This window comes from Pteropus vampyrus, unplaced genomic scaffold (genome assembly GCF_000151845.1).
Source record: "Pteropus vampyrus isolate Shadow unplaced genomic scaffold, Pvam_2.0 Scaffold40, whole genome shotgun sequence".
In the NCBI taxonomy this organism is placed as follows: Eukaryota; Metazoa; Chordata; class Mammalia; order Chiroptera; family Pteropodidae; genus Pteropus; species Pteropus vampyrus.
The window spans coordinates 4,058-17,605 of record NW_011888821.1 but is presented as its reverse complement, the minus strand read 5'-3'; positions in this window follow the sequence as shown (position 1 = coordinate 17,605).

Here is a 13,548-nt window from a genome sequence, read left to right as displayed (position 1 = left end):
TCAGACTGTGACGTCATCAAGACAGAAGCAAGCAGGAAATCCAACTCTGAAACCATCAGCCCCTTTAACCAAGCTACTCAGTGCACACTCCATGAAGACAAGCACGGTGACCAGGTTCGCTCCAAACCCAGCACCATAGAAACCACCAACTAAAAACCTATCATCCAAGCCACCAGGAGATGGCACAGAGTGGAACCATCTTACTGCCTTGCAAAACAAAACCACTTCAAAATGTCCTCCAAAGAGACAGTAAAACCACATTTCCTACCTCAGATTTGCTGGCAGCCAGATTTGACGAAACCTGCAAGTTAAAGGGGGCGGGGGGAGGATAAAAGACATTAGTATTGATTCAACAAGAAGGTAATGGGATTAATTGTCTTTTTAAAGGAACTGGCATCAATAATTTGTTATGACCTGAGGGGACAAGAGATACAACACACACACGCACGCACACACGCACACACACACACGCACACACACACACGCATGCACACACGCACACACACACACACACACGCACGCACACGCACGCACACGCACGCACACACACGCACACACTCTTTTTCTCCTACCAAGCACAGCAACAAGACTTGTTTTTCCAGTCCCGTGTTTAAGGTGAAGAGGATAATTAATATTTTTAACACATTATAACAATCTTGCCAGGAAAAAGAAGGTGGAGGGCTGTGTGCAATACCCGTGCACTAATAATGATTAAATGAACACCGAAAAAGCAAAGGCATTGAAGACATTTTTGAGGTGTTTTTTTTTTAAAGTTTCAAGTCAATGTTATGAGAAGGTAGAGCTACAAACCACAGCAACAACAGCCTTCTGTCCTCAAAGCGCCTCCAAATGTGGTGCAGTAAAGACTTGTGCCAGGCACTGTGCCAAGTTTTTTACATTGATTGTCTCATTTAATCCCCAGAACAACTTTATTATCCCCACTTCACAGATGAGAACATTGGGCTTAGGAAATTTAAATCGTTTTTCCAAGCCCAGGAAGTTATTCGAGTTATTAGACTTATACCCAAGAATATGTCACGTAGATTTTCAGGCTCCTACTCACAGCCCATGCTGTATCACAGGATGCAATGGACATCACCCACCATTGTTCATACAGACCCAGAAGGGGAGATAACTTTCTGTCTTGCAACTTTCTCTCTTACACTTGAGGTTGATTTGGCCAACCTCGGCCATATTTTCCTACCGGCGTGCTATAAACTAAATTGTCCCCTTGCCAAATTTCTGAAACTCTAAGCTACTATGTGATGGCATTTAGAGGTAGCGCCTTTGGGAGGTAATTAGGTTTAGCTGAAGTCATGAGGGTGGAGACCTCATGATGGAATTACTGTCCTCAGAAGAGACACCAAAGAGTTTGCTTCCTTTGCTCGCTCGCTCTCCACCTGCTTGCACTCAGGAAAGGCCATATGAGGACAAAGTAAGGAGGAGGCTACCCACCACCACAGAGAGAGCTCTTACCAGACGCCAACCCTGCTGGCTCCTTGATTTGGACTTTCAGTCTCCAGAACTGTGAGAAATAAATTTCTGTCGTTTAATCCACCCAGTCTGTGGTGCTTTGCAACGGCAGCCCCAGCTGGCTGAGACACAGACCAATGCCAGCTCACAGCTGCGTATCCAGCAGAGGCCTTAAGAATGCATGGCTTCCCGAGTTAGCTGACCTGCAGCTCCCACTGGCCTGGCTCTCAACACCACCTCTCTCACGCTCACCCCTGAGCCATTAGCCCCAGAAGTAGCTCAGACAGAGCTTGCTGCCCACTGGGCAGCTTTCATGCATCATTAGCCCCCTAAACAGGAAACTAGTCTTCAGACTGACCTCGGTCAAGGAAGTCCATTAGCTGTGGCCCAAGGCTTGCTAAGCCATGAATCCAGGGGCCAGCCCTGGAGAAACACTCCATGGTGTGATGAATGTCAGAGCCCAGAGCCTCCCTTTCCCTTTCTCTCTCCTCTCAAGCCCTTTCAGGGCTGGGGAGTGAAAGAACAAGCAGCTGATGCCCAAGCAATCGCTCTTGTGTGAGCATTTCCCTGTTGACAACCAACAGGAATCTGAGAGGGACAATGAGTTTTTCAACAGCTAGAGATCGTAAGCAGTAGGGCTCTGCCTGCTTCCCATGGCGCACGGGCAACTCAGTTCTCAGGTGACGTCTCTGATTTCCTCTACTTCATAATGTTAGTGTGTGTGTCTTTTAGGTCGTGTGACCACTTTCATTCCCCCATATTAAGCAAGCCCTATTCTTCCGTCTACCTTAGATCAATACAGAGAGGCACAGACTCGCTACTCATTGCAGCATCGTTTGTGATAACGATATATTTCTAAACATTTTTAATATCCACGCAAAGAAAGAATGGCTAAAATACAGGGTTTAAATGCTCGAATGCCTACAGGGGCCAGGAAAGTAATAAAAGTGTATAAAGTGGGTTGCCTCTGAGACAATAGGGAATGGTGGGGCCTGTGTGCAAGTTAGAGATTGTCCATTCTGCCCAAAGCCATTTGCATTCGATTTCCAACAGACAAAATACAGCTCTAAAGAAAATGAAACACATAAGTAATCTGGGTGTGGCTATTAGACTCCCAGGTCATCGTCCACCAAGCCAAAGAGGTTATGATACATCCATATGATAAAATATGATGCAGCGGCCAGAATGAATGGACCGGATCCTAATGTTTTGACAAGATGAACTCTACAACGCAGACTGTTAATGAAAAAGACACGGTGTGTAATAGTATGCATCAGATGGTGCCGATCTTTAAAAAAACAACTAAAATATATTTGCATTATACATTCCTCCTTCCTCTCTGCCCACCACCCCCACCCTCCCCTCCCCCACACACAAATGTATGTCTGAAAAATGTCCAGGAGGATATACATCAAAGGTTTACCTCTGAGGAGGAAACTGAAACTTGATGAGGTTAAAATAAGTCATGAAACTTCCTCTTCTTTGAATTGTTTGAAATTTTTTCATTGAGAACACATCCATGTATTTGTTGAATTAAGCATAAATTTAAAATATAAAATGAAAGCTTTACAGTGCTTTAGTGTTAATAGAAATGTTGGCTTTTTTTTCTCAATGAAGAAACTAAAAACAACTCTCCCGCCCGTTCATATATGGAGTGACACAGAGTATACGCTAACGCAGTAGGGAGTGGTGAGGCTTGTGGCCCATTGGAGATAAATATTTCATTTGATTTATAGTTCCACATATTAGATAAATATATGAAAAGCAGATGGTGAAAGTTACTGGAACCCTCTACGTACTGCTTTCGAAGTATTTTAGAGTCATAATTATGTTAGATCTACTTCCAATAAGCTCAGGGCTGGTTCCGGAACGTGCCGCCCGCAGACCCCAGGGCCTGCCTGTAATCCGCTGAGACATGGTAGGCAGCGAGCATGAACTGCAGAGGCCAGCGGGGTGAGTGAGGGTGTTTTTAAGGCCTGCAGGTGCCAGGCTAAGGCGTTTCGCTTTTATCTAGTCAGCAGCGGCAGCCATCAGAGGTTTTCCAGAGGGGGCTGATCTGATTAGAGCCACGTTGGAGGTGAGCTATTCTGTGGACCAGTGCAGGGCACAGAGGGATGCAGGAAACTCCGAGCAGGAAGCCCCTTAAAGCTCAATTCCAGCGATTTCCCATCCCTTTAGTTATTCTTTCTCTTCTTCCATTTATCTACGTGTTTGAATTTGCAAAGACGGACATGAACGGTTTCTGCTCCACATGTGCTAGGAACTTGATGTATGGGATTCCCTTTCAATGCAAACCTTCGGAGCTGATGCTCCTGCCACTTTCTCAGATGGGGAAACTGAGGCTGGAGTGCTTTCCTAAGGCTGCACTGGGGAGTATCAGAGGCAGAGCTTGAACTCAGGTCAGACGCAGAAACTGCCTTCAAAACCCCATGCGGGGATTTTTTTAACATTCAAAAATGTTCTTTTTACGTCTTTTTTTTAAAAAATCATTTTCAATTACACAGGACATTGGTTAGACATTTATACAGTTTATGAAATGATCCTCCTGATTATCTTCCCTCTGGCTCTATCTACGGCTATTACCTTACTGCTATCTGCATTCCCTATGCCGTGCTCCCATCCCTGTGACCATATATCAACTACCAATTTGTACTTCAAATCTTCACCCCTTTCTCCCAGCCCCCCACCCTCTCCCCTCTGGCCATCACCCGATTGTCCTCTATATTTGTGGGCCTGTTTTGATTAGTTTGTTCTTTTTGTTCCTTAGATTCTGCATATAAGTGAAATCATATGGTATTTATCTTTCTCTCTCTGACTTATTTCACTCAGCATAATAACCTCTAGGTCCATCCATGTCGCCGCAAATGGTAGGATTTCATTTTTAATGGCTGAGTAATATTCCATTGTATATATGAACCGCGATTTCTTTATCCAGTCATCTGTTGTTGGGCATTTAGGCTGTTTACATATCTTGGCTATTGTAAATTGTGCTGCCGTGAACATAGGGGTGTATAGATCTTTACGAATTATTGTTTGGGTTTTCTTTGGATGCTCAGAAGTGCAATTGCTGAGTCGAAAGGTAGATCCATTCTTTAATTATCTGAGAAACCTCCAGACTATTTTCCATAGTGGCTGTACCAATTTGCAATCCCACCAATGGTGTATGAGAGTTCCCTTTTCTCTACATCCTCACCAACACTTGTTGGTCTTTGACTTATTGATGATAGCCATTTTGACAGGTCTGAGGTGATATCTCATTGTGGTTTTACCTTGAGCATCTTTTCATATGTCTATTGGCCATCTGTATTTCCTTTTTGAAGAAATACCTAATCAGGTCTTCTGCCCAGTTTTTAATTGGATTTTTTGTTGAGTTGTATGAGTTCTTTATATATTTTAGATATTAACCTCTTATCGGATGTATCATAAGCAAATATCTTCTCCCATTCTGTAGGTTGTCTTTTCATTTTATTGATGTTTCCTTTGCTGTGCAAAAACTTTTAATGTGATGTAGTCTCATTTTTTATTTTTATTTTTTGTTTCCCTTGCCCAAGGAGATATATCCAAAAAGAAATTACTAGTAGCAATATCAGAGAAATTACTTCCTATGTTTTCTTCTAAAAGTTTATGGGTTTAGGTCTTACATTTAAGTCTTTAATCCATTTTGAGTCCATACTTGTGTACGATGTAAGAAGGTGGCCCAATTTCTTTTTCCTTTTTTTGCATATATCTGTCAAAAAAACCCATTCAGGGATTTTGCCCACACTATGGAGAGATAAGCTCCCTCCTTGGACTTCCCACAAATTAACAGATATCAGGACTGAGTTCATCGAGAGAGGGGAGAAGGGGAAAGAACAGCTCAAGCAAACCCCCTGGGTCTCCTCTACACCTGTGTCTGAGATACCCCACTACCTGCCATCTGGGGCCCTGTTGCTCCAAACTATTCAATCATCTGTGCTGAACATTTTGGGGTATCACTCTATTACTTTTGCAGGAGTAGGGGGTCAATGAGTCTTTTTTGTTTGCATGGGATAGAAACAACTCAAAATAGCTTAAGGATGCAAAAGAATTTATTAGCTCATTCAACTGATAGAGCTCACTTTAAATAGATCCAGATAAGGATCAAAGAGTTTAAATTGCTTTTCTGACAAGTGGTAGTGCAATGAACTGAATCCAGGTCTCTATGATTCTAAATATTGCTGCCTGCATGGCTCTGCAGTGCTCCCATGCACAAATCCAGGGACACAGTAGTTTACTGTTCCCTGGCTGGATGGTATCCCACTCCGATCTCACTGAATGGTGCATGTTCTCTGCCTTCCACTCCTCTCATCCCCCCGCCCCCCAGGATTCAAGGCGGGGTGTCCCCATGGCTGTGCTGATGCCATAAGAGGCCTGCCGGGCAGGAAGATGGAATAATCACCTCCTCCTTACACACTATCCTGTTGGGCCTTTAGGTTTGTTGCCCCATCGACAAATGGCAGAACTGTCACCTGGTGCCAGTGTGTCACCCAAACAGGCATTCCAGGTAGAGGCCCGCGAGGATGTTATTCATGCGTCCTGGTGGTTTCTTCTATTGACAGTCATTCAAATGAAAATGTTAAGTCCTCATGCCCTGTAGTCAACCATGTGGTGTTTGCCAGGCTGCCAGGTAGTCTGGGGCTTTGATGGAATTTCTTTATGGAAAGGTCCGGCCTAGAACAGCACCAACATGGAGGCTTGCTCTTTCCACCAGTTATCCTTCCATCTTGTCTCCTCTTTTGGTGTTCTAAGGATACCTCAGGAAGACTCGGAGCTTCCCAGTCACCTTCAGGCATGGGAATCCCGTTCTAGCTAAGGGTAAAACTTCAGTCTCATGAACAATTTAATGTTCGTCTCCTCCATTCCACCAACCATGCTGGCCAGGCTTTGACCAGAGGGACTGGCTGGGGAAAATGAATGGTCTTCTCTTTCACGCCCTTTTCGCCCTTTGGTTTCCTGGTTTTAACAGCTCTGTCATCAGGTCTGAACAGATGGGTCAGAGAAAAAAGCCAAATTCCTTTCCACTTGAACATACAACAAATGAAATCATCTGCTACCAATGCTGATGATCAGGCCAATTCCAATGGCCATAGGTGCCCTCCGTGTGGAAGGTATCTGAATGCTGGCACCTTTGTGGGACACAGGTAGATTTTGGGGAGCCTTATGGGTGCACGCCCCCTGTATTTGTCATGGACATTGAAGTTTCGGTAACAAGTAGAACCAAATATACGACAGCTCAACGCAATAGACATTCATCTCTTGCCCCACATTAGAGGCCAGCTCTCCTCCACATGATCATTCAGGGACCGAGGCTGAAAGAGGCCCTGCCATCTTTAATATGTGGCTTCCAAGGTCACTGTGGCCATCTCCATCCCAGCCAGCCAGAAGGCGAATGCATGAAGGAACATGAGTAGCTGGTCATAATGGACCAGACCCAAAAGTGGTATGTATTGTTTCAGCCCACATTCTGTTGGCTGGAGATCAGTCACATGGCCACATACAAGGGCAAGCGGGTTTAGACATGGAGTCCAGCTGTATATCCAAGAAGAGAAGATGGTTTTTGGAGGACAGAGCTAGCAGACCTGGCTGCACCTCCGCACTGCAGCTCTGCTTTGCCTGAGGTCCCTCTACATGGTTCCCTGATAGAAAAATCCACTTGCATTCAACCTCTTCCAATTTCTCCTAGTGATATAATCCCAGCAGTATAATGCATAGTCTCTTGCTTCTGAGGTCCCCTCATCTTGCATCTGGTCCTCCTCGGTACACCAGCCATATGGCTCAAAGCCAGCTCTTCTGTGGCATCCTCTTGACCCTCAGAAAAGTAACACATCCTTTAGCAAGGGCAAAGTGAAGACTCCATGCCCTCTCTCTCCTGTTTTCTCCTTCCCTCACCCCCCTCACTCAAATAAGTAGAAAGGGACAATTGCGGGGAAAGCAGACTGTGTCCTTGTCTTGCTGGCTTCCCCATGTCTACAAGATGTCCCCTCAGAGCTCAGCTTGCCTTCACGTCGACACTGATAATTCTCTTCTCTCTCCCCGAATCCTCTCTTATCTTCTGCTTATATATCTAGTCGATACTGGTAATAGCAGAGCTGACTTCTCAAAGAGCCCCGAGAAGGTGTCTAAACCCCACGGTGTTTGGCCTTCTTTCAAGTGTAAGAGATGCTCAGCATTCCTTTGCCTTCCATTAGGGTCCTAATAGTTCATTTGGGGATAACAGGAAACATTTCACAGTCGCCTTGACTGAAGAGGCCAGCAAAGGGTGTGAACTCTTCACCAAATTGAGTCAACCCGTTACTTGAACTGACTGAATCTCTGGGTCATTTTCACTGATGTAAACAGAACACCTTAAAGCACTAGCATCAAAGAAGTGTAAAGCAGAAAAAAAGAGTTTAGGTTGTGGAATAAGACAAGTGGGATTCCTGCCACTCAGCAGCTGGGTGGCTCTGAGGTCACTTCCTTCATCCGAGAGAGTTGCCATCTCTGTCATCTAGGAATGGGGAAATCCCTCGCCAGATGGGATCGACTCTGTGTTACAGGCAACACCAGCATCTCCAGCACCCGCTACCTGCAATGTCTCATTCCCCGGACACCAGGGACTCTAAGTTGTGGAGCTGAGTCCTGGGTTCAAAACCTGCTTCTACCACTCTCTAGATATATAATCTTGGGCACATGTGGTACGTGAAAGTGGCCACACCTTTTTCTGGTACTTCTTCCATTGAGAGGTGGGGGTCTTTATTTCCAAGCCTTGAATCTGGGTGGGTTCTAAAAGTACCTTGACCGATGAATTGCAGCAGAAGAGATGCTATGCCAGTTCTGAGCCCAGCCTTAAAAGATTGATAGCTTCCATGACTGTCCAGTAGAGTCCTCTCTGGGTACCCTCAGCTGCCATCACAGGTCTGAGTACCCTGAGACTGCCGTGCTGAAAGGCCACAGTTTGATATTCTGATGAATAGAGCCAGCTGAGCCAAAACGTCCAGCCTTCCTAGCTGGTGTACCAGCCATCTCGGACCCTCCGGGAAGTCCATCAACCTGCTGAATGCCGCCAAGAAACCTCAGTCAGCCCACGCCTAGCACGCCCTGCCCTGAGTCCTGACCCGCAAAATCCTGAGCTATAATAAATGGTTGCTGTTTTGAGCCAAGAAATTTTGGAGTACTTTGATACACAGCAACAGAGGGTCACAACAAAATGCACTTATCTTCTCTAAGCCTGTAATTTTATACTTACGAAAAGGAAAAACATAATACATTTTTACAAGATTGTTGTAAGAATTAAGAAAATATACGTTCAGAGTGCTCGACACGCTCCCCGAGACGCAACGAGTGGTTTCGTTTTTTCCACAAGCCATCACCCCCTGTGTTCTTTGTGTGTCTCCACATGCAATGGTCCTGATGAGTTGTCAAGGGATGATTTTCAGAGCGCTCAATTTGATTTCGAGTCGGTAAAATGTACCTGGGTGGCTCTGGAGTCAGACACACCCGGGCTTTACCAATCCTTGTTCCACCACTAGAAAGCTGTGTGCGTGACCAAAGGAAAGGCTACCTCCCCTCCCTGAGCCTCAATGTCCTCATTTGGAAAACAGACACAAACATCCATCTCGCTGCCTTTCTGGTGCGGGTTCAGTGAGGATGTCTGGCCTCGAGATGGAGAATGAATAGCTGTCATTTGGGTCCGTTTGGTATAGTAACAGTAATAGTAGCAGCGGTCGTCAACGCCCGATAATTTGAGCTCCCCGGCATTTAATGGAGCAGCTTGTGCACAGACCACCTAAAGGGGTATTTATGAAAGCTGGCTGCTCTCCTCTCCTTGCCATCCAGCGCCTCAATTCTAGCCCAGGATTTGGCCCCAGCCGCTGAGCTGCGGGGACTCAGCCCAGATTTTTTAGTGTGAGTGTAAAAAATGGAAAGAGCCCATTCACAGATGATATTCAGCAACCCCAAACCAAACTCCATAGGCTCCAGACATGTCCAATGAATAGACGTCTCTTAAAATTCTTCTAGAAAATGCACAAGGTTTCTCTTAATAACTCTCGCTGTCAGAAATGAAATATTTACATGCACTTGCTTTCAAATCCTGGCAGCTTGTAACCTAAGAATAGTTTTACTTATGGTGTTGAACAACTGCCTTAGGTCTCTCTTGCAGATGAGCAAGAGGCTGCAGCTTTGGAAGAAAGGAAAAGCTGCTCTAGGTGGGGAGGCCGAGCAGAGAGGGGCTGACAAATCCCTGCCCTTGGTTTGCCCTTGAAGTTGGTGTATTAGGGAGGTTAAAGTAGTTACAGCCCTGGGTTGATGGGTGTCTAAGCTGTGACGAGCCCATCAGTCACCCTGACATGTGCTGGAAAACACGGAGAGATTGCAAACATTATCTGAAGCTTAATTATAAGGCAGAGAGGAGTCTGAGGTGGTGTGAGAGGGAGCGCTGGCCTTCCTGCCTCCTTTCCCACCGTATCCTGGAATCTCTGCGAAGAAGATGCTGCCACTCGCATCTCCTTCCAAAGAGCCCCTTGGTTGCTTTTTGAGGCCAGGCTGCTAGGTTAAAGGAGGCTTCTAGACGATTTTGTTTTGAAATTTAATGAACAATCTGGAAATGTAGATAAAGATCGCCCCTTCCCTTGGACCCACTAATTCTGTTCCTGGAAATCTCTCCTGAGGACGTACTGGAAAGATGGCAAAAGCTTGTGGCACAAAGTGAGGTTTTGTAACATTTTTCGCAATGAAAAATCTAATATATGGGAAACAAGCTGGTGGTCCAATAAAGTGAACTAACTTGGTCAGCTCAGCCATCCCGTTTCACAGACTATATGACTACTCAACTGATGACCAAAGTCTGAAATAATTTGAGAAATGCTTATAGTAAGAAAAAAACATAAACGACATACTACACAATCTCAATTATGTAAAAACAGGAATAGAAAAAACAAGGAAAGGAAATTAAAAAAAACAAACAAACAAAACAAGTGTTTTTCTTCAGGAGGCAACACCAGATAGTTCATTTTCTTCTCTTTTCTGTGTTTTCCAAGTTCTCTCTAGTTAACAGACGTACAGAAAGCCATTATTTAGATGCCATGTAGTTCCTGCCAGTCTTTTCGAATATTTCTACCCATTTCCCTAACGCTATTTCCCCAGGGATTAGGGCACCCCCAGAACAAAGCTGTGTGACTCCAAGTGGCACAGAGAGGAGGAACCTTAGTTTTGAGCACGTTAGGTGTCAGGCACTGCGCTGTGAGTTTTATGTCCACTCGCTCAGTCTCCAAAGAGGGGCAGGCAGGAATTATGCCATTGTATCAGTGGAGTGGGAACTAAGAACCTGGAGAGGTTTGAGAAATTTCTAGAACAATAAAACAATTCAGAGTCCAGGTGGGGATGTAAGCTCAAGTCAGTCTGAATCCAAGCCTTGTTCCTTCCTTCCTTCCTTCCTTCACCCTCAGCCACAGGTGGAGAGAAGCACAGGTGATGCCTTAGCTGTAACGGTCCTTCCTTTGCAAAACCCTGGCGGTAAAACTTGAATTCCTATGGAATCATCCCCGGTCACTGGCCCCCAAGCCTCAGTGTCTCCTTTCTTCATGGCCACAGTGTCTGGAACCCCATCTTTGGAGATGTCATCTCTCCCTTAGCTTAAAAAGCTATAACTCTAGCCTCTACCCATCTTCTTTGAAAATGCATATAAAGAAAGAAAAAGAAAGAAAGAAAATGCATATACATCTGGGAGAGGTAATAGGGCATAATGGCTGGACAAGAATCAGGGTGGAGGTTGGGAGAGGCACACGCCGACCCGGGGTGTTTTGATGTTGGGAAAAGTGCGGCTTCAGCCAAACCACATCTTCGCTTAGAGACCACAATCAACTTCCCTCACTTCTCGATGGGTTCCGCCCATCAGTAATGTGGGAAGGGCTTGTAGTAAGATAAAACTATAAACGGCATATATCCATTCGCACAGGAATCGCATCTCGGTTCTGCCTGCGGGGAGAGACCTAAGGCAGCGAGGGAGGGCCTTCTAGGCAGAAGGAACACACGGGCAAAGGTTTGGAGGCACGCGTGACATGCTTTTAGAAAGTCGGAAGCTTTCTGGGCAACATTATCAATAACGGGGGAAAAGTTAACATTTACTAAGGGTTATCCTATGGGCTCTGAAAAACACCTTTGACTCAGTATTTTTAAACATCATCTCAGTCCTCATTATGACTATGTTGTAGAATTTTATTGCCCCAGTTAAAAAAAACAAAACAAAACAGTAGATCAGAGACGTGAAGTAATTAGCCCCCAATGCAATGGCTAATAAGTGGAGGAATGAGGATTTGAATCCAGGTGGGTCTGGTTAGAGCCCTGCTCTCCAGTATTCCAAGTATTCACAAACTTGCTACACCTGAGCAAGACACTCACCAATCTTCCCAGCAACTGTTAGTTTCTTTGAAACACCTACACACAGAACCCCAAGCTTGTGGTTTCTGTCACCTTTGAATGCATATGTTCAATGACTCTTTTTAAAAGAACATGGTACTTACGGAGCCGAAATGAAAAGGACAGCATGAAGGAACGCTCAGAACTCTGAAGGCACGGAGATAACATAATTTATGTTCCGACGCTACCGTCTCTGCTCTCCCCACTGCAAAGCTTGAAATTGAGGAAAAACTCAGTAATTGCTATGACTGGCCTGGGCCTGCTGTTGACTGCTTGCTTTTCTTATTACCTTGTCCTGCTTGGCGACCCCTGAGTATTTCATCTTTGGCGGGGCTGGCAGGTTTCAGGACATCCCTGGCACGGCGGAGAATACCACTGAAAACACAGAGGAAAATGGAAGAGACGGGGAGAGGCTTGGAGAAGGGGCCTTGGGGAAAGGTCCGTAGCCAAAATGAACGAGCTGGGCGGGTCCCTCCACTGCCAGCGTTTGAAGGTTAAAGGCAAAACACCCCTGTGTGCGGGCAGGAGCAGCTGTTTCCAGTTAGGCAGTGATCTATAGCACTGGTCTGAATGGACACTGATATGCCCCTGGCCGGTGGAACACAATTTAGAATCACAATAACAACCATCAGGAGAGTTATCATCACAATAGATTCTGGCACAACGGTTTATTGCTATGGGGCTAATTTCCCAGGGCAGGTAATTTCCACAGCAAAGTGTGCAAACTGGAGGAATGAAGAAGGAATGGGGAAGGTGGGCTGGGGCGCATTCTGCAAAGGGAATCCAAGATGGACAGACATGGGAAGCCGGCCGCAGCTCGGCCTGGCTCAGGGGATACACCCAATATCATTCTGCAGCCAGGTTGCATACCTGCTCTGCCAGCCTCTCTGAAAAGTCATCTTTCATTCCCTTCTCTCCTCTTGCTAGGCTGGCCGTCTCCCTGACTGGTGGCTCAATTCTGAACTCACTCCTGGTCTGGGACCCTTAGCAGGTGGCAGGTGAACACAAGAGAGGCCAGGTGTTGGACTCACCTGCTTGGGATCAACTTCGATCCCATCCTTTACTATCTGTGTAAGCCGAGGCAAGTCGCCTCACCTCTCTGTGCCATAGAATCCTCATCTGTTACATGAGGACTATAAAGTGTTCTTTAAGGATCAAATGTGGGAACGCGCATAAAGCATCTAGGACAGTTCTTGGTGCCGAGTAAAAATGCAGTGGGAGTTTTCTGCTATCACTCTGCACCAGTTACTGTTATAATTATTAGGTCTACTGCTGCTGCTGCTACTTTGTTAAAGAACCTAGCACAGTACTTAGCACATAGGATGCTAGCTATTTGTACTTTCGTTCATTTCCTTTTCCTCCTTTCTCTAAATAAGGCCCCAAAACAGAGTTACAGGTTCGAAGAAGGTGAATGAGGACATGTGTGTACATGTACCCGTGTGTTCCAATACACACAATATCAGCACCGTTTTCTTTTCTGGCAAGGAATTTCCACTCTACCTATTCCCTCTAGAGATCTTAGATTCATCCCCTCTCCTCCATCCCTTATGCTTAGTCCGAGCATCAGTCTCTCTTGTCTGGAAAAAAAGGGATATGACCACTTAACCGACTATTCGAAAGTCCCCATCCTCTCTTAGCCACTGAGACTGCAGAGTGAGCCAC